Raw genomic sequence first — 22,599 nt, 5'->3', positions numbered from 1 at the left:
CAATCAACTCCTGATATGGCAATTTTTGGAGCATGAAGCAGTTCCAGATTTGGGTACAAAATTGGATCCAATCCATTTGTAGCGTGTCTTTTAGTAATATCAAGCTTTTTGATTGCCAGACAAATATATCTGTCTATGATTGTAAGTTAGCATGGTGTAATATTTGTAAACAGGGAATTTCTTGACTTAATACAACCAATGTAATGTATCATTTACTGGTTACATTATATTTTGCATTATTTTAACTTGTCTTATAATATAATCACTGTTTCAGCACAGGATTGATATTTGTAGAACATAAAATCGCATTGGCTCAAGTCTGTAACTATCACAAAATGTCCAAGCGCACATAGCTACCAAAAATAACCAAGGTGAAAACTAGTTCCTCCCACAAACAATTAAATAAATTTTCTCCACAACAATAACTAATTTCTAATAAGGCTTTGACAGCATCTTTGCGCAGTACAAAAACAACAAAAAAACGCCACCAAGCAACCAAATTACAGACATCTAAATTGACAAACAAAAATATCCTCAAAAAAATTACATCATTACAGTAATCCTAATGGTGGACTTTTCCAGTGTTTGGTCTTCTTTTTGACTTTTAAGTCACTGAAGCGTGTTGACATAGCCACTCGAGCCTGGCGGCGCTTGACTATGTTGTCTCATGTGTGTGTTTGTGCGCGAGCGGGCATTACAGTCTAGCAAACGACATCCAAGCCTCTAATTGCCTATTCAGACGGGCCAGCTCGAGGCTCAGGCCAGCAACCCCAGCGAGCGTTTTTCCCCCCATTTTTTTCGGCAGTCGTGGTGAGAGAGAGGGTGTGTCGTGGGTATGTATCGGCATCAGCCAATGGGAAGGCGATGACAGCGGGAAGTTGAAACACGTGTCATGAGTATTCTAAAAAAATATTATAAAGACTGACACAAATCCATACCAACTAAAATTTTCCAATAAAAGCAATGTTAGTGACGTTATGCCTCTGCATAGTTGAAACTGATGATGCAACCAAATGCTTTGATTCCTGCATATTAATTAATGGAAAAACTTGACTTTATCATATAACGAGTCAGAATACGAAATTGGAAGTGGGTCAAAGTATAAAGTCCCAAGAAACATGATTCCGAGGAGATTGTACTACATGAGTTCAAACTCTAGCAAAATTCGCAACACACATTCTTCAGTAGAAAGAAACTAAAATGGAATAAAAAAGACTATCTTCTATTAATACCCTTCTGTATGCTTTGAATAGGGGAGAAAGCCCATTTGGTTTACAATTATATTTTCAAATTAAAAGACAATCAACGGTTCCTTTAACATCAACCGTGACATAGCTTTCATTTTCAGCTTGCATTAAATGGAAATTGTAGCTAGAAAACATAGTAGGTATTAAAAAAAAACATTTACACACCAAAACCTTCAAAGATGAGAAATTCAGTAGGATAATCTAAAGGAGAAAAACTGAGTACCATCTGGTAGTAAACATATAGCGTACATAAAAACCATAAGCCGGTAATACACAAGCACACATACACAACAACATGAATAACTGCAACTTATCAGTTCCGTAGCTAAGCTCCCATGCAGAAAACACTCAAGGGTGTGAAATGTTGCAGCACGCTTTGAATGGCCAAAAAAAAAGAAGAAGCGGCAGCTGGTGTACAAATGGAAAGAAAATAAGAAGTATATCATTCACACACACACACACACACATTTTCTTTCATAACCATGTTTTAGAGTCCTTCTATGGGCTAAACACAGGGTACCTATTGAGTTACTGTACAGCGACATGCTGGAATGTCTTACAAAAGTTGTAGGAATCAAATCAAATGGGTTCATGTGATTTTCCCCGCAACGCTACTGTCGCTGCCAGGTCTTGCTTTGGCTGTGGCCTCCATCCAGATGAACAGGAAATTGCTTTAGTAGCAAAAAAAGGAAAAAAAAAACAGTTCCTCTGACTCCTTCTAAGATTTTGCAAAAGCGTAAAAGTAAAGGTTTTCCCCATATTTCGTCAAATTATCTTTGCTTTTTTTTTACACTAAAATAGAGAAAGGCTTTATTCATGCTTCTTGTTACAATAAACATATCCAACCAATTTCCTGTCATTGGTGTTGGGGGGGCCGTACAAATGTCCACTTAGGACACATGTCCACTTATTAATCAAAACATTTCCATACTGCAAAAAGTCGAATCTAAGCAAATACCATATGTAGCAGAAACAGCCAATCAATCTAAAGCCTTGACTGAAGTCACTGTGTGCAGGTTTTCTAAATTTAAAAGTCGTGTTGGACACTATAAGCCTAATTTTTAAGGTCTTGGTCTGGTCCTGGACTCAGTTGACTACTAAAGTCTCAGACTTGTTTCTGTTTTAATGTTCTGTGCGGTCTTGGTTTGGTTTTAGTCTTGGTTTTGGTCTTATATCAGGCTCAGTCTGGGTGATGTTACAGTCTTAATTTCAGGTGTATTAACACCAAGAAAGTCTGTTGTCCTTTCTTTGGACCAAACAGGGTATATTTGAGAAAACATTTTTCTTGTTTTGCTCAGAATTTAGTCTTGTTTTGAGAATGGTTTTGGTTGTGTTTTCATCTGGTCTCAGTCTTGTTTTGAGACTGGTTTTGGTTGTGTTTTCATCTGGTTTCAGTCTTGTTTTGTAGCAGTCTTTGTTTAGGTTTCACAGTCTTGGTGAAAGCGTCAGTCTTGTTTTGATCTGAGTTTTTCCTGTGGTTTTGGCCTAGTTTCAGTTTTGGTATTTTATCAGTCTTTGTTTCAGTTACTGCCTCAGGCTTTTTTTTTTTTCTAATTTTCTATCTTAGTCTTGTTTCAGAGTTGATCTTGTTTCGTTTTCTATTGTGATACTGACTCCCAAAAGTCTTGTCAGTGAATACAGATTTCTAGCAAATCAGTGTTGAGCATAACACTAATAAGTCAAGCAGAAGTAGAAAAAGACAAAAAGAAGAACAAATGATCTGTCACAGGAAGCAGGAAACTAATCAAACAAACAGACGGGGGCCAATGATTAAAGACACACCAGAGGCAAAAACGTATTTCACAACAAAAGAACAAAAAAAGGGAAGCCGACAAGCAAGAAACTTACATCAACGATAGCAAACGAGTGCAGTCAAAGACAAGCCAAGGTGAGCCATGATGATGAATGGTGACACTTTTAGAGAACATGAAAAAAGGACTAATTGGCAAATGGACACATTGATGATATCACCATTCAATTCCTTCCAGAAAGCTTTTAGGTTAAAAAAAAGAACATTCCTACTAGAATAAACCACTAGAAAACAGGTCTTTTTCTATATAAACACTCACTTGTTTTAAGGGCAAAAAAGATGAATAAAAGATGCGATGGAATAGTGTTTACAAGTGGAATAGTAGAAGCTTGCTGGCTCGCATTGCGCGTTACATTAAAGGACGTCATGTTACATTCAGTCACGTTAGTGGAGTAGCCGTCAGCTGTGTTTTCGTTTTTTGTGTCTATTTCAAGACTTTTTGGCCAGGAGGTACTGCAAAAAAAGGCTGTCTAGCTTGCTAAGATTAGCACTCAGACACAAGCTATTTAATTTTTAACAACGATGACAAGTTGGGAATTTACATAACATACCATAACAGCCAAGACAAACAGACTTAAGGGCAGTTGGTTCCCAAGAGCTGTCACTATACTCAACTGGAGTTATGCACCCAAGACCTAATTAAGACTTATTGCCATGTCAACTTCTAATTACTTACTATGTATTTACTATGTTGACCACTTATTTATTGATGATGTATTTATCATTAATATGTATTGATTATCTAAGCATTTGTTTGGTCATTCTAGATTTCAGACAGGACGAGGCCGCTTTGCTATGCTGATCTCACTTGGACTACTTATTTATCTATAACTTATTCATTGATTAGTTTTTTGTATGTTTGTTTGTTGTCATTTGTGCACTTTGTGAAAAAACTTTAAAATCTCATTATACTTGTATAATAACAACAATAGCATTCAATTCAATTAAATTTTGGTGGAAACAACAACATTTTTTGGGGTGTTTTTTAAATCCATTTATCTGCAACAAACCCAACCCAAAATTTTATAAAACCATTAAAATAAAATGTTTAAAAGGCCTCATAAAGATATTCCATTTAGACAAAACCAATTCATTTCTGCACTGCTAAAATTAAATCACATCAACAAAGTATGTTAACATAAGTAATTTCCATAATTCTACTTTTCTGCTGAGTCGGTCTCCCTGTCATATAAGAAAACTATCCATTTATTTTCCATCATGATATCAAAATATGTTGTGCGTTCTGTTTCAGCTCCAAGGACGGTACATTTTTTTAACCCAAAAAACGCAGCAGATGGTAAACGCGGGAAGTGGAAATCCCAGTGGCTCGCCTCATAAAACTAGCCTGCCGGGACTGCTTGCATCCGGGTGCGTTTGATTGCTCTAATTGATAGCGTCAGGCTTACGCTATGGGTGGCCCGTGATAATCCACTTCATTACATTAGACGCCAGCTATTTTCTAATGAATGCTTTTGCTCCATTCGTCTGTCAATCAGTGTACTCGGACGACTAAATATAAGAATTTGGTGCGAATCCTGACATCCGCAAGGGCCGGATAAAAAACCTCTCGAAGCGTTTTATCCGTCCACACGTCAACATTTACGAGCTGATTGACGGGAGGAAAAGCAGACGTCCGTCAACTAGGTGGCGCGCCTTCAGGAAGTCAATTCCGATGGAAAAAAAATAGCATTTTAACATAACATTCAAGTGCGATGACATACAACCTAATTGCTTGTTTTTTATCTGAGAAAAGTGAAGCAATCAATCTGAGCAAGCTCAGCGGGAAAATGACAGGAAAGACCTGTCTGGACGTCAAGCAGAGGCGAAACGAGGTTCAATTTATGACTTGCAGACTTTTCAAAGTGTTTGCATATTGGACAAAAAACTTAAAGGGAACATATGATGGTCATGACGCATTGCAATGTGATATATCAGGTTTTTTTTTTTGATGGTGCGCTTTTATGTTTCCTGTTCGCTTCCGATCAATGGCGGTACGTATATTTATGAACCACTGAAGAAGCTCAAAGGAACAAACGTTTAGAACAAAAAAAAATAGTAGCATCCTCATATGTGACAGCCGCAAATACCCATTGACGCTCTTAAACAGCTGCCATGGTTGACACACAGTGGCTTCTTGCGGATAATATTTTCAATCCCACCTTAAGCGATTAAATGTGAGAGTGAATGATCAAGTTTCAATGCCTTCAAAACAAGTTACTGTTATTAAACCTTGAGCTCATTGGCTGCCATTGATGACGACATGCAGGGAAAGCTTGTTTTGAATAGGTATATTTTATGTAATATTACCTACTGTTGAATATTAGGTATAAAAGTGGAGCCTAATTGACCCAAAATGTGAGTGCCAGGTTTTTATCAGGCAATGTGACAGTTCAAAATGTATTTTTATACATAATAAAGTAATTTTATAAATAATAACACGCCTGTTTAGTAGGCACATTAGTGAATCAATGTATTGCATATGTCATTTGTTCTTAATATTATTGTAATTTAAGGACTTTTTTTTATTTATTTACAAGATTATTCAGTAGATTAGATTATATTTTAATCATCCCATACTTGGGAAATTCACGTTGTTGCAGTAAACAAGAAAGTAAAAACACAGACAGGAAAATACATTGTAGATCTGAATAAAATAGATAATAAATAAATTAAATAATTCATGATATTTTTCAAGTTTTATTGTTTTGTTTATGGGTTTAATAAATGATTCAGAAGTAATGGTAATAGTTATGATTGAATAAAATTGGATGGAGGTCCTTAAGGGTAACTTGAATTCATAAGGTGCACTGTTAATTTTTGCCAAAAAAAGTAATAAAGGATTTCAAATGCCTCTTATACACCAAAAAATATGGTAATCACTATCTGAATGTTTCTATTTTCTAAAAAAAATGATGAATTAAAAATTAATACATTTTAAATCATTTAAAAGAGAACTTTGCACGAACCAGCAATGAAACTTTTAAATCAATGCTTTTAATTATTATCATTATTTTTATTTTCTAATTAGATTTCACACACTGGCTGCCAATCAAAAAATGGATTGGACATTTAGCACTGTCAATGCCAACCAATATGTTGAATAAAAAGGGTAAAATTTCGACTTTAAAATTCTAACACGAACGCCCATATCAATTTAAAAATGCCACAGGTGTCTTTTATCAGGATCTTTTATCTGTCTAAATATAGACGCTAGAGAACTCAAAAACAAAATTCAAGATGTATAAATTGTTTTGAAATATGTTTTGCGCCGTTTACTGGTGTTGTGTTGTCACGATAATGAAATCATTGCCCGAAAGGTACCTTGACACAAATATAATTTACTTGTGACGCAATTTGCAGCTGCACTACAATGTGTAGAAAGAAAAAAAGGGGGTAGAGGGTTGGTCTTTCTTTTTTTTTTTGGACAGCACACATGGAAAAATCTCACTGTGTGTCCTTTCCAGACTGTATACGATTCTTTCCTAATGTTTGGTGAGCCAATGCACATATTTTACACAGAAGCGTAAAAAAATATGTCATAAAAAAGTAAGGCACATCCAATGTTTCCCCATGCTATCGTCGTTAATGGCAGTCAAAGAGTCAAACTAACCCAAAACAGCTCACAGTTTAAAGACCCTCAATCACGGGAGGGTGGCACTTTACCAGATTCAATAAATTGGACTTTAGACTTAGTCTTGTTCGTTGTAGAATACACCAAAAATAACAGTTTTAATCCCATTTCGCTGTTGGAGAATGTTACTGCTGAGTGACATAATGAACACACACACATCCTCTTCTGTTTAGTTTCATTACTGTTGTGGCCAATATTTTAGTTGGGCCAATTTTACTGTTTGTTACCTCCCACAAGTCAGAGAATGTGTTGATCAAAACTGGAGGCTGCCAAAATTTCTAAAGTGGCTTCCTACTGCTTTTTATTCATTATTTTAAAGAGAAGGTAAATGGTAACTATTGTCTCAATTCCTTTTTACCAAGATGATTAAATTTAAAACTGAATCCTGTTATAATATATAGTCTTACTGTTGCTGCCTTTTATTTTCATTGTATATTTTTCATGTTTTAAATGTGTTCCAATAAAAGTTTATAAAAACATATTTTTTAGGTTTTTAAACGTTTTTAGCGACTATTTTTTTTATCAAAAAGGGAGAATTCAGTTATTTGTAACTGATTTCTTTATCAAAATCATTTAAGACTGCGGCAAACATATAAAAATATTTATGAAAGCTTGCCTTTTACATTCACTCAATCATGTTTTAACTGAAAATAACGAAAAATGACAAAGCCCTATCCTTATTACCCACTACTTTTGCAACATGCAACACCCCCACTTTGATTTTCATGTAGCAAGGCTAATCAAACCATGAGACAGGATGTACATTGTACACTACTAACAAGATCATCTGACTATATGCCTCAGTGGAAGAGTTCTTCAGTGCAAATCGCCAAAGGCTATTGAGTTTTCCAAATAAGACCCGTGGAGTTCACGCCAGTACAAAACATTCTTTACCTGCTCATAAACATTCTCCACATTTCCCAACAAAAACAACAATTACCAGTTGTTAAATTAGTTAAAGCCAATACGAGATGAGCTCGCAAAGTGCACAAATCCGCCAATTTTGCTGCATAAAACTACACAATCAAGACGTTTTAGACAGAGAGGGGAGGGGGGAAACATAATGGTTGCCCCCGGGCGGACACTTGAGAAGGTGCGACGACTATGTGGACATCGGGCCAACACTTTAGGGTTTCGGGGGTCGAGGTGCCTTTGAAGGGGCGCGCCGCCCCAGGAGCGAGGGGCCCCCCACCCCCGCGGCGGGCTACGGGCGAGCTCTCTTAACACCTCGTAAATTTCACCTGGTGTGGGGCCACTTCTGACATGGGGCCGCGCACACGTGTGCATTTAACCGCAGAATACAGTTTACATCCTGTGAATGCATGGTGCTGTAAATTAAAGCTACAGGTGGGCAAACCTGCGGCCCGGGGGCGGAGCCATCACATGATTTTGTGTGGGCCGTGAAAGTTAATGAAGTGTACTGACTTCTAGATTCAGGGACAAATATAAATTCTGTAGTTTTTAAATGAAAGGTTGAGCACAACATAAATCTGAGATGATTGTTTGTTTCTGTTAGGTTCATTAATAATTATACTTTAATATAATTATAAAACAATATAAGGGACAGTTTCCGTTTATAAAAACAAATTTGAATTAAGAAAATTGCAATATTTTTGTTCTATTAAATAATATTTTTAATTGTTTTGATATTTTTTGGGGGGGTTGATGTTGTTTTTAGTACTATATGAAATAACACAAAATAAATGCAGCAAAATCAACAGGTCTATACCCCAAAACTGACTGAAAATTATTAACTCACCCGCAAATGCACCCTAAATCAACTGGAAATGAGTTTTTTTAAATACACAATCTGTATCATATACAAGAAAATTGATGATTCAAGTCATCTTTGTATCTATATATCAGACGGACTATTAATCATAAATGCAATTGCTAAGCAACATCTGGCAACCAACCCAAGATCTACTAAACAAATGATTTTATCCCTAATACAAATGACATTAATCTTGATCAAGAAAATACAACAGAATGGCTGTTGGAACAAACTAATGAAATTTTCAATTCACCCAATTGGGGAAAAAATCCTTAATCAACAATTAAATTAAACTACACGTAAAGATGAAATTTGCATTTAAGGGTCAGCATGATTTTTCTACAAATAGCAAATCAACAACCCATTTCAATAATGAACGATCCTACTTAGAAAACATGGTTGAAGTTATCTGAAATTCTTCAAAAGTGTGAATGGACTGCAGTTTCTCAATACAGTACGTGAGTATTTATTTCTAGTCTGTCTACTTCCATGTTGATACATATTTTTCCCATCCATCGAGCACAGTGAGTCCCTAAAACATCTGTCCGGTCGACTGGGTATCGCATTAGCTGCCACTGGAGCGCCGCTTTTGGACTTAAAGTGGGATTAAAGTGCAATTACACCCTCCAGATGTGCGTTCACGTCACATGGCTGGGAGGTTCAAAACGTCGTCCTATTGGCTGTGCGCGAAGAAGTACATTTGCATTGAGCGCCATGCAGGGCAGCCACAAGCCATTATTTTTATAGACAATTAATCATCCGTTATTTTTCCGATGAGTCAACACATTAGTTCATGTTTAAATCATATGATTTACAGTAGCTTTACATTTGAGTTGGAAATAGACGCCAACATTTATTTTAACGAGTTACAGGGGTAATAATTTACTGTCATAAACAGTGATAAAAGTCCAACTGCATTCATTCATTTGCTACCACTGCTACTGTACAATCTCCCTATTACGCTCTGTTTACATATGACGTCATCAATAAAAATCCACCTACAATGTCATTGCCAAATTTGCAATGGATACTCGGTAGCATCCCCGTAAACTTTCCAGGCGAGCTAGTCATCTAAATTTGATTAGATTAATCAAAACAGGCGATGTAATGTAACAAAAACTATGGGCTATCCCCCCCTGCTTAGCAGAAAACACCAGAATCTACATTCATGAATCACTCTGTCCACACATTATTCCCACAACTAGACCAAGAACATTATGTAATGGTAGCTGGCTCGCCATCAACAACCCTGGGAGGACTTTTTTTCTTTTTCTTATTCTACCAGCACGAACTCGGCGGGCAAAAACAAAACTGTTCTACTTTTTGTTTTGGTTGACCCACTTCCCCTTTTCATGTGACGTAAAAGGAGCAATAATCTTTACAGTGCAATCGAAACCTGATACGGCGGAGAAGAGATTCGAGAGTTGGCCTCAAAGTTTTGGGTTCGAACCCTGGTGGGCCCTCACTGGGCGGAGTTTTCTTCGGGGATTCCGGTTTCCTCCCACATCCCAAAAAACATGCATGGAGGGCTGGTTGAACACTCCAAATTGCCCCTAGGTATGAATGAGTCTGCACAGGAATGGTTGCCCCTCTCCTATCCACACTGGATGGCATTGCAAGCCCTCGCTATCTCAGCAGAGCCAGGAACATTGTCAGGGACCAATACCACCCTGGTCACACAACCTGTTTCAGCTGCTGCCCTCAGGCAGAAGCTACAGGTCTAACAAACCACGGACAAATAGACTTAAGGCCAGTTTTTTTCCACACAGCCATCAGGACTCTGAACTTGCGCTAGCACGACACACAATCCCTTCTGTGCAATAACTTCGAGGTGTGCAATAACAATGTGCAATATCTTAGAAATATGTGCAATATCTTAGAAATATGTGCAATATTTTGGAATTCTGAGCGATATTTTAGAATACTGGGCAATATTTTAGAATTCTGTGCAATATTTTAGAATTCTGTGCAATATTTTAGAATTCTGTGCAATATTTTAGAATTCACCTTGCCGGAATGTGACGTTTTATACTTTTATACTACTATTAATGTTTTTTTACTGGGAAAACACACTTTGAAAAGCTTGGAGTAGAACCACCAATTTCGTTATACGAGGCTGTTTATTGGTAAGCACTATTTTTTAGTAATTAAACAAACTTTAACCCTATAGAGACTTGGAGTCCACATGGCATCCAAATTTTGTGTATATAACCTATAATATTAACATTTGGTAAACGTGTAGAATACATGACCCAAAATGTGCAATATCTCAATTATAATGACATATATTCTATATTGTAGCTATATTATAATGAATAAAAAAACTCTTAAATGAATGATATGTTAATAAAAAAACTGAACTGAGTTCCCTTTAGACTGTTAAATAGTTGATTGACTTGTACGCAATTTAAGTGTCACGGGTATAGTATTTGACTTCAAGTTAACACCCAAAGTGTGTCAGATAAGTGCAAAGCATTTCACCAAATTTGCATAACAGCAGGCCAAACAAAGAAAAAACTCCACCTACCAGTCATGGACTGTGTGTTTGCTCGCATGGCGAATTATTTCCCGGGGCCTCCCGTGTGGTGCGCTCCGCCTCGTCTCCACCCTGTGAACAAAACAAAAAAAAGAGCATTGAGAATTGCAGTGAATGCATAGAAAACTAACAGGCGTAGCCACACCGTCCCATTACGATCATTATTTTTTTTGCCAAGGAATAACAAGAAATATATTTACATGAAAAGGGCAGATAATTGAGGGCACATTGGGCTGCGGATCCCGATTTATTAAGTGGAAGTATGTCACAGAAACACATTAGGTGAAAATTTCCATGATTCAGCATGCATTTTGTAATTGGGTGGGTGTAAAAAAAGCAAAAATGAAGTAATATTGGCAAGAAATGGACTAAAAGAGGTGATTTGCAGCTAAATCAATCAGAAATGAATTGTATATTCTCTAAAGTTAATAGGCAGAAAGGAAAAGTCAATAAGAAAAGAATAATTAGGAAGTGACCCGGAATTTTAACAAAAAACAACTGGAAGTGACCTGAAATGAACAGGAAGTGACAGGTACCAAATGCCACAAGATTAATAGAAAGTGACCCAAAATCAACAAGAAATGACCCGTGATGGTTCACCAAGCGGTAGAGGAATGAATACATTCCATTTTTATTCTGGAATTGCATTTTATAGATTCACTTGCAAAGGAAAAACAAAAATGCACACCCTTTAAAAAATTGTATTTGCAAAGAGAAACGCTGTTGATGATAAAAGACGTCCAATCATATGGCTCTTTTCCTCCTTTTACTGTGAATTTATATGGATTCATCCCTAGTATAGTTCAAACAGTTTCAAAGATTGAGCTTGCCTTCACACAAAACCATAACAAATAAATCAGCAATTGCGATAAATGGTTCCACAAGGCAGTTGTATCCACAAACAGCTGATTAAGATCTCTACTCTAATACTTCTGAGAAATTTGAAGAGGACAAATGTCAATTCAGTCCTTTGAGGAAGCAAGAAAAGCTATTGAAACTGGGTTGAGGAGAAAGGATGGCACTAAAACGATGCTAAAACTTCGTAACAGGAAGGCAAAGAGGAAGCACAAGAGGAAACGTATGTATGTTAAGGTTGGCGCTACGGTCATCTGCTAGGTGAGTTAAGCCTTTGTTTTGACGTTTACAGACTCTAATTGATCCGCTTTAAGTTTGACTTGGCAACGGCGCGGGCTACTTCCTATAAACATCAGCAGTCGAACTTGCGTCACCACATTGGCTAAAAGGGTTGCGGTACACAGTTAGATAATGGACTAAGCAAGCCACTCAGGAATGTGATTGGAAACAGTTTGGGTCAGGTTTGAAGAATGAACCCTCACATTAGAAACTTTCATTTCGAGGTTGGTGTCTTTAAATTACACTTGAGAAAAAAAAACAGCAAGATAACAGACAAATGAAATAGAAGGGGGCAGATATATATATATTTATATATATATAGATATATACAGATATATACAGATATATACAGATATATATATAGTGATATACATAGATATATATAGATATATAGATATATATAGATATATATATATATATAGATATATATATATATATATATATATATATATATACACAGATATATATATATAGATATATATACACATGTATAAAATATGAAAAAATATAATACAACAATACGACAAACATGAAAATGGAATCAAAATGTACAAAAAGTAAGACTAAGGCTATAATAGATATTGATGGGATTTATCATTTTTACAATTATAGCCTTTAATGACAGCAAGTTAGTTATAAAAGGACGTCAAAGTTAGTATACTGACAAATCCCAATGTATGCCGGTTAAATCCAAAGAAGCCATTTTACTGTGACGAGTACCTGATTCAACAGATACATGTGTACTACTGCTTTGTAAATAAGGATGTAGGGAGCAGATGCTCAATGAGTACGAATTACAAAGCCCGGACGTTCGTCCGTCACGCTCGCCACTGGGACGGATCGCCGTCAGCAAAGCAACCTTGGAAAATGCATCCCACCAGCATGAATAGAAGTCTTTGTCACTACTGAATTCCACTGCCAGGCTTCTAATTAAGCGGACGTCCGACAAAGACGCACGGAGAAAAGGTAGAATAAGTGTGGGCCAATTAGAAAGCTGTGGCACCATTGGTTTGAATTCAATTTGTTTCCAGTATCATAAAAAAACTGTGAGAAACACTGAGTGGAAAACGAAGCCCACTAAATTCCGCCTAAGGCCGTTTTATTGGCTTTGAAGTGCGATCTATTAGCCATGACGCAATGAGCCGCGTTAAACGCTCTTGGGCAAGGTTGTTATGGTGAACAAAAATGGACGAAATGGTAAAAGAAAAATGGAAATTTAAAAAACTGAATTTAGCTGTTTGGTTGTTATAGTATAACTTTACAACAGGAAAATTAAGGAAACAGATCAACCTACTGTTCTAAGGGTTTCGTAATATTTCGTAAATAGTATCGCGGTTAGACCAAAGATGGCCATGATAATTGAAAATTTCGTTCTAGTAGCAAGAATGGCTTCCACTTACGAGTTTCAGCATGGATTTTCACATTTTTATGAACTCTAAAAAAATAAAATATGTAATAGCGGAAAAAAATCGCTAAGTACTGAATTCGCAGTAAGTGAAAACACAATATTCGAGGGATTACTGTAATGAGATAATATTTAAGAATACACATTCAAAGTCTATAGCCCTCTAAGAAAAAAAGTGGGGTCACCCCTGTTGTAAACGATACCGATAAATCCCAAAATAAATATAACTCGACTTAAATTGTATTTGTCATGTCATACCGTGCAGTTTGTCGTAAAAAAAAAAAAAAAAAAACGACGAGTGATGCCTTTGTGACAGCGAAATGGTTTCCTTTGCTACAAACCGCGTCGGATGGCAACGCCACTGCGGAAACAGATGGGTGAAAAATACCCGCCGTATGATTTGAGCTTTCAAAAGTTTCAAGCTCAAAAGTAATCCTCACCACAACAGCAATTCAGTGTGCGTTTTTAAATGTAATTTATGGAGTCATTGTGGGTTCTTGTGGAGCGGAAAAGCGAGCTGCCTTTACTACTTTTGTGCCCAAACAAGCATCAAAGAAACTTATTGCTAGCTTTAAAAAAAAAAAGGAAAGAAAAAAAAAGAAAATTACACTGTTATTTCTCACCGGGAAAGCTTTGTGTGCTGTCGAGAGTCGTCACGCAAGATATCTCCTTGTTTTTTCCAGACTCGCCACATGAGAGGGTGTTTGCTCAAAACCATCTCGGGGGGTCAAGTCGACCCCCTTTGATGGTGTCAAGACTGCGAATAATGATCGAAAGAGATTTTTATGGAAATAGGCGTCTAAGCGTGGAAGGCTAAATACACTAAAACATGGGATTGAGGGGAGACTGGATCTTTTAGTAAGATTTTAGCATGTCAAAAAATAGTTTGCTGTTGGAATGGTCTGGATTATAAATGCGTAGTGCACATGTGTCAAAGTGGCGGCCCGAGGGGCCAAATCTGGCCCGCTGCATCATTTTGTGTGGCCCGGGAAAGTAAATGATGTGTGCAGACTTTCTGTTTTAGGGTCAAATTCAAGTAGTATAGATGTATATTCAATTTCCTGATTTTGTCCCTTTTAAATCAATAATTGTAATTGTTTTATCATTTTTTTCTGTTTTTAGTTCAAAAATCCTTTTGTAAAATCTAAAAATATATAAAACACTAGAAAAGAATATTGTTTTAGATCTATAAAAAAACTAAATATTCATGGCTTTTAATCCAGTTTGTCACCCTTGGCGTAGTGGAACAAAATTGTCAACTCTTAGAGTAGTATAGTATACATATATACATTCTAGTAATATACACTGCCTGCCATTGGTGGTGATTTTCATCCAAACAATTACGATATAGTTTGGCAACGAATAATTGCTCCCATTCAAAATGGATTGGACATTGTCCAATAAATAAATATTTTTAAATAACATTAAAGAAAACAGCCAGAAGGTTGTTTTTTAACACTAAAAAATAATAAACCTTAAAATCATAAGAACAGTTATGTTGGAAAGTTATGATGTGTAGTAAAAACAACAACAACATTCTTTTTATGGCATAATTTTGCGGTGTACTCTCGAACTTATCTTCCTCGCAACGTGTGTTTGTCTTGTTAAGTTCCGGTCATCGGACATGTGCACAACACCACAATGAGTTGTTCTAGGGCCTTTTTACTACTACATATAACTTAGTAACATCCACAAATAGGTCTGATTTCAGGCATTCTTGGGAACAGCATGACCTAGTTATTTCCTGGAAATATCATCAGGCAAGCTCAAAGACCATTGGTGAGTCTGCTGTAGTACTCTAAACTACAAAAAGAAGGTTTAAATAGAAAGAAAAGCTGCTTTTCTTCGAACCCTTGTGGATATAATGCCAAATTCAGATTATTCTCTCAATGTTATTTCCTGTTCTGACACTAACAGCTCAATTTTCCCAATTCCTGTCAGCGCAAGCGCCCGGAATAGTCGACTTTACATGATGTCATAGGACAATGACATCATGCTCATTTACGGTGACAATCGGGAAGCCAGCACCGTCCGTCCTAATGTCCTTCAGACGACTCCTCGCTGCGAGGGTGCTTGTCCACACGACACCAAGGCTGGCTGACTAAAACTGATGGGGCAGCGGGTTCAAGGATTCCCAAGAAAGCCACGTCAACCACGCCGGAGGAACTTAAATCTGTGCTAACGTCCATTCATCTATGCATACAAGAATAATAAATGGATGGGTGGATTGATACTGTATCTCATATGTCACAAGCAAAAACCGACTTCATGTTTAACGCTAAAATACAATTTCTATAACATTTCCTGTGGAAAAATCTGAGTATTTAAGGTTTTTTATGTACGTATTTTTTACAAATGTGAACTATGTCGCAAAAACTAGAGTAAAAGAACCTCAATCAGATGTTATCAAAGCAGTATAAACATTTAAACTCGACTCTAGAAGCTAATAAATCAAATTAATCTTGGCAACAAATGAGTTACTGTATTGTATATAGTTAATTTGGCTTGAATTAGTAGTACTTTTTACAGGGACATCATGTTTATCATGTTAGAAAACTGAACTACTGACCTTGCCTCAAACAACATGTCACAGTGTTACATGCCATGACTCATCTGCTTTAGTCTTTTAACCGTGAAAGATCCAGATTGTCATTATGCTGCTTGACGAGGGTCTCACCTTGACCTCGCTCATACACACAAAAGAGAAACGTGGGTGGCATCATTAGAGGGGAAACCACAGTGACCCGGCTTTGACCTAATAAGAAGGATGACTGCATACGAGGCCATGATCTTGCTGTTTTTACACTGTACTCTCATTAGGTAAGACATTTCTGAGCGTACATATGCAGGGAGGTAAGTGTCAATGGCTCACAGAACTTCATTTTTGTTACATGACCGTAAAGGGGCCCCTTTGCAAATAGGCTGTAAAAAGGAGTGTTTCATGGCAAGGCAAAGTCAACTGAGCTCTATTTTTTTGCCATTTAACGACTAACATTGGTTTTTGACATTGGATTCCAATTCATTTGTCTATGTAAGCAAACAATCGTGGTTTTAAAAAATATATATATGTATTTTGTGGTTACTGCAATGGTCACCACAATAATTTGCACTGAGATAAGGCTGATATCCTATTTTTTTTAAAGTTTCAGCCCAGCAGACGATGATGTCAACAGAAGTAAACTACCTTAAAGTGGCTTTTTTCATGGACATATGTTATGGAAATTTCTGATTCTGATAAATCACAGGATTCCTTACAGTGAATTATCTAGAAAAGTATTAGAATGAATCAACATGGTGTCTAAATTGTTATAACTTGAGGTTTCAGGCACTATGAAATATAAGCATCTTATCAAAAACCTTGATAAGAACAGTAACTCCCCAAAGGGGCACTAAATATGGTCAAAGGGTGATTAACCGAGGTTGTAAGAAGGCATATTTGACATATGGATGCAAAGTTTTCAGAAAGAATATATTAAAAATAGCATTTTTGCACTACGGGGATCCCAAGTGTATCCAGCAAAATATTAAATTTGACTAAACGCAAAGAGAAACTCATTTGCTGACAACTTAGGTACAGTTAAGTAGTTTTAGCATTGTATGTGTTGTATTACCAATAAAAACTGCAGAACAAACTCACACCTCAGAAACTTACAGGTTTGAGTGCAAAAAAATGCCCAATTTTGACCTTTTTTACAAGCCTTCAACTTATATCAGCAGGTACTTAACTAATTTTCTGAAAGAGAAAGTGAATTAGAACTTCAGTGGAAGTCCAAACAGACTTATCTCAAGCCTAAGTTATTGGGAAAGTCGATTTCTTTTAGTCTGAATCTGGTTACAAGTAGCCCTTTACAGTTTCAAGGTAGAAGAAAATGAAAAGCACATTTGAACTTCTGGTTTGATTCTGAAGGCATTCTAATTGGAAACATGCAGAGGTTTCTTGGAGAGGGGCTTCAGAAGAGAATGTGTTCTTCCCAAACCGGTCGCTAATGTTTACCTTATGCCTGTATTGGCGACATCATGAATAGAACATCTACAAAGGAGTATGACGTCAATAATCTCATTGAAATTATTTATGCATGGAGCGGTCATGCGGTTGTAATAATGGAATGTTTTGAAATGGGGATTTTACGTCATCTCACCTGGGATAATATAAAGTAAATACAATTGGGGGGGGAAAACTATTTTTTCCAAGTGTATACATATACATGTATATATATGTATATATACATATGTATATGTAAATATTTGTATATATATATATATATATATATATATATAGATATGTAGATGTATATATAAATATATGTATATATAGATATGTAGATGTATATATAAATATATGTATATATACACATACATATACACATACACACACATATACACGTATATACAAATACATAGGTATACTTGTACATAGGTATACTTGTTCATAGGTATACTTGTTCATAGGTATACTTGTTCATAGGTATACTTGTTCATAGGTATACTTATACATATATATATATATATATATATATATATATATATATATATATATATATATATATATATATATATATATATATATATATATATATATATATATATATATATATATATATATATATATATATATATATATATATATATATATATATATATATATATATATATATATATATATATATATATATATATATATATATATATATATATATATATATATATATATATATATACATATATATGTAAGTAAAATACAAATATTTATTTTAAAAATCCAACTCAAGCAAATTTTCCCAACAGCTCGGCCTTTGCCAAATGAGGCAGGAGTGTTTGTTTGCTCGTGAGTGAATCACAAATCGCACGAATGACATCATCCTGAAATGTTCTCTCGTTATTCTCCATTCTGTCTATCGAACGTCATCTAACGGATGGGTCACCCAACGCTGAACACGTGCCGCCTTGATGACTCGCTAGTAAACAAAGTGGACGGCTGCGAGTCAGTCAGGCCAAATATTCACAGCTGATCAGCGCCAGGCTTGTTTTTGGGCCAACTCCTACTAGCTTCCTCTCTCTCTCTTGCTCTCTCACTCACTCACTCACTCAGAAACAGGCCACAGACTCATGGCAGAGTTGGAAGACCTTGGCAAGTTGACAAGCAGCAGGAAAAGTGGCTACGCTAAATCCCAAGCCATGTCAATACTGCTGAGTCTACGGCTGGGATCATTCGCTGTTGCCCTCTTCCAGGTCAAATGGATTGGACGTCTATCAATGCCAATGGCAGCCAATGAATGAAGGATTTAGTAACATGACTATAATTACTAAGCGGTCAAATCTAGGTTAAATCATCTATGAGTACACCACTAAATAACTTACTATTTTGAGTTAGAAATTCCATAAAAAGACTACAATTGGGATAACAAAAGATCCTACATTGTTTAACCTATTAGTTAAAATACATTGTGCAATCAACAATGGCAACGAAACAGTTAACTCATAAAATAACTCATTCAGTGCCAGATTTCCTTGCCCAATGAATGAGTTAAATCAGATTTTCTGAAATGAAAAGCCTTAATTATTCCTTGGCCTTTTGATATTTTTTTTCTTGGGCGCACCAAAAATGAAGCCATTTATAAATTCAACTTTTTTTTTTAGCCTTTAATTAAAAAAGGCTTCTCAAAGGACATCCCAGTCCCACATTTGAGATAGATAAATGGCATCCCCTGATCTAAACCCCATCAGTAATCCTTTTCTTGTCAAGAAGTGAATGTGGTTTCTTTATAAAGACACACAATATACAATTGTAAATCTACTCCAAGTAGCTTTTTAAAAAAGCCTCCAAGGGATAAAAATTAAGGCTTCGAATGCCACAAAATCAATCAATCCTTCACACTTGAACGTCAAGTCAACAAACCACACTTGGTAAGATAAAGACGGACTAAAAGTCTAGTTTGGAAGATAAATGAGCGATGGGAATATCTCTACATATAAACAGGTTGGCGATCCAGCTGGCTCGGCGACAAACGGGAGGAGAAAATCTCCACTATCGTCTCACCCGCTCTAATGGCGGCGAGCCAATCCTCGGTTATGCCGCTGGACATCTGTTGTCATCTGTACATATACACCCCTAACTGGGAAAACTATTAAACCTATTTCCTGTACTTCTTTCTCTAAATAACTAATTAAATAGTGATAGATTTTGCGTACGTGGGCAAGTGCTGACCTGATTTAATTACAAGTTAGTCAGAGACGTTGAAACTGGTAAAAAAATGACATGGGATGATTGCCAAAGCGTTTAGAGCGATGTTTTTTTAACAACAGGTGAAACGATTCGTCATATAGTTTTGTGGCAAAGAGAAATAACGTTGAAATACTGTGAATTGATCTTTCGTGGGGATCGTTTTTCTCCACGGATTAATGTTACCGCAGTCTCACGCTGTCAAAATAAGAGGACGCGATGGCCGAAAGCCAGGAAGAAAGAGTCCGTGAAGGATGGGGAATGTCCTAAATTTGAGATTGTTTCAATTGGAAAACAAGGAGGGGCAAAGGAAAGCTGGCCATCAATATATGGATAAACATAGCACTTTTAACCCCGTCGTGGACAAACAGTAACAAAAACAAACATTCATTCATCCATTAAGTTGTTGGACAGGCTGGAGAAATATTATTATTATTTTGTATTGTCTTTCACGAACTCCAAGCAGAGGTAGTTATATATTTGGTTCGGTATGTTTGTGTTCGGTTATATATTTGGTTCTGTATGTTTGTGTTCGGTTATATATTTGGTTCTGTATTTGTTCAAGATAACTCAAAAACGAATATGGGGGGTTATTAGTCAACTTGCAGGATATGTTTGTAATAAGAAAAAATGCAATTCCATTTTGGGTTCAAGTGATCAAAGTTCAAGAGTCCAAAAATGCTCAATTCAAGAAAGAAGACAGAAAAGAAATAAAAAATTGCCATGACAACGCCGCAACCAGCATCACATTTTCTAAACCGCTTATCCTCACAAGGGTTGCGGGTGGTGCCGTAGCCTATCCTACCTGACTATTTTCAGAAGCACACCTGTGTTTGAGTAATTCTTTGAAATCCCAGACCCCTCCTCTGCTCTGTCTTATAAACAAAAACTATTTTCCAAACCATTGACAATAATGTCCAATCATATAGCTGCTTTCATCCATTCGCTTTGGATTTAAATGAGTTAATCAGAAGTACAGCTTCCACCTAATTGACCTGGCAGTATCGCACCAGCCAATAAACACACTGCCAACCCCTTCCCAGTTCAATAAGCACTTTGATACTCAAAGCCAGTTCATAGACGGGCTAATCGGGGAAAAATAATCGATGGTAGCAATCCCATACAATAAACACACCCTAGATCACAGGACGAAAAAAAAAATCCTCAATCAAAGCACTGTTTTGCTTTTCATCTTCCCAAATTCACCTCCTAGCTGTCAAAGTCGGCCCCAAATTGCCCCCCTTGGCACTTGAACTATAATTCACAAGCACCCAATCCCTCACATAAGAACACGCAAACATGCACACACATTTGTGCTCACTGTGCACACAGCACTCCCAATGTTCCCATTTGGAATTCCACCAAACCCACCCCTTCACATGGACACACATTCACATACACACACACCCACTCACACACTTGTTGTTGTTACCATAGCAACTCAGTATGCATGTTCTTACAGGCACGCATACACATGGAGTCATTCCATACTTGCCACATTCCCTCTTTTCTCTCCACACTTCCCTTCTCTTCTCTTACAGAGTTCCACCAGGAATGTTGGCAGCACTTCAAGAATCTTAAATCACCCCCGAGCTATTGCCTTGACACACCGGATTAAGCCCCCTCGCTACATGTGTGTCAGCCCTTACTGTATCGAGGGTTGACATAATTAATCAGTTGATTGATTAGCAAATGAGTCAATCATTTTAAGACATTATTGACCTAAAAATAGTTCAAATCCTATTTTTGGAGCTGTTTTTTTTAATTAAAAAGGCCTATTTATGAAGTGCCCCCCAAAATTTTCAATAGGATAAAGCAGATCATATTATGGCCCTCATTAAAGTTCTAAAGAAAATGACGAACAGTTTTGTTTTCAATCTATAAAAATACATTTTTTTAAAGAACAGAGAATATTTTACACGCTTATTTTCTTTATTATGGCGAACCTATTTACTACTATGAACGTCAAGTGGAGAAGAAGACGGCTTCTTTTGATCATGTCATAACATAGTAAAGCATTTGAATCAAATAAATGATAAATTTGGCGTGCAAAAATAGCAAACAAAACAAAAATATGGCGTCGAAAGGAAGGGGGAACAAAAGCCCAGGTCTCTTTGGCATCGCCACTACAATTGTGTCCATCTAAACCAGTCCCTCAAGATATTATTGTAAATAAAAACCGGTAATAACCATTTCCAAGCAAGAGGCTTCTCTCTGTAGATCCCCTTTTTTTCTTTCATCTAACAAGCTGGATCACAAGATTGCAAATGAGAATTTTCACAAACAAAAGAATATCTTGTTCTCTCTGTGCCTGTTCTTTTCTTTAACGACACGATGCGTCTCCGGCATGCCGCGACCCGGGCTTAGTAGGAGCGCTTAGCCTCCGGCTGCGTCTTCAAACGTCAACCGGCCTGGTAGGTCTGTTTCAAAGCCGCTGCAGCAGAAGCAGCAGCAGCTTCTCTCTTCTTCTTCTTCTTCTTCTTCTTCTTCCCTTTCCTGGTTAACAGCGCCAGCTATTTATAGCCGCTCCACTGCAGCAGCAGCCTCAGTAGAGGATAGTATGTCCCTCCACACAGTACGGGCCTCTCCTGACCGCATTCCCTGGCAGGCCTCACGCTTTGACTGCTGCGTAAACAAGCGACGCCGCGTCCCTAGTCAGCATTTTCTTCCCAACTCCTCCCCTGTCCCATCAATAACGTTAAGACAGGTATTCAAATCCCTAGAGGTTCGGAGGTCGAGGCCGAAACGTACGGCGACTTGGCAATAAAAGATCAACGGGAACGAGTGTTCAAGCTAGCAAATATGGAGAGAAATCTTTAACCTTTAGACGTGCAGGGTAGTG

The 22,599-nt window shown here is 36.9% G+C and overlaps 1 protein-coding gene across 2 annotated transcripts in view; it reads right to left on the bottom strand.

Annotated features, from left to right (window-relative positions):
• The window catches only part of LOC144211382 (thyroid hormone receptor alpha-B), a 65,798-nt gene that overhangs the window by 27,226 nt on the left and 15,973 nt on the right, over nt 1-22,599 (bottom strand). For both annotated transcript variants that reach the window (XM_077738569.1, XM_077738570.1), the window contains exon 2: nt 10,990-11,070. The gene's annotated coding sequence lies outside the window, so the exon portion shown is untranslated. The remainder of the gene's footprint in view (nt 1-10,989; nt 11,071-22,599) is intronic.

The sequence above is a fragment of the Stigmatopora nigra genome, chromosome 18 (assembly GCF_051989575.1).
Source record: "Stigmatopora nigra isolate UIUO_SnigA chromosome 18, RoL_Snig_1.1, whole genome shotgun sequence".
Taxonomy (NCBI): Eukaryota; Metazoa; Chordata; class Actinopteri; order Syngnathiformes; family Syngnathidae; genus Stigmatopora; species Stigmatopora nigra.
The sequence above is the reverse complement of the archived record's forward strand: the minus strand, read 5'-3'. Positions and strand labels throughout refer to the sequence as shown.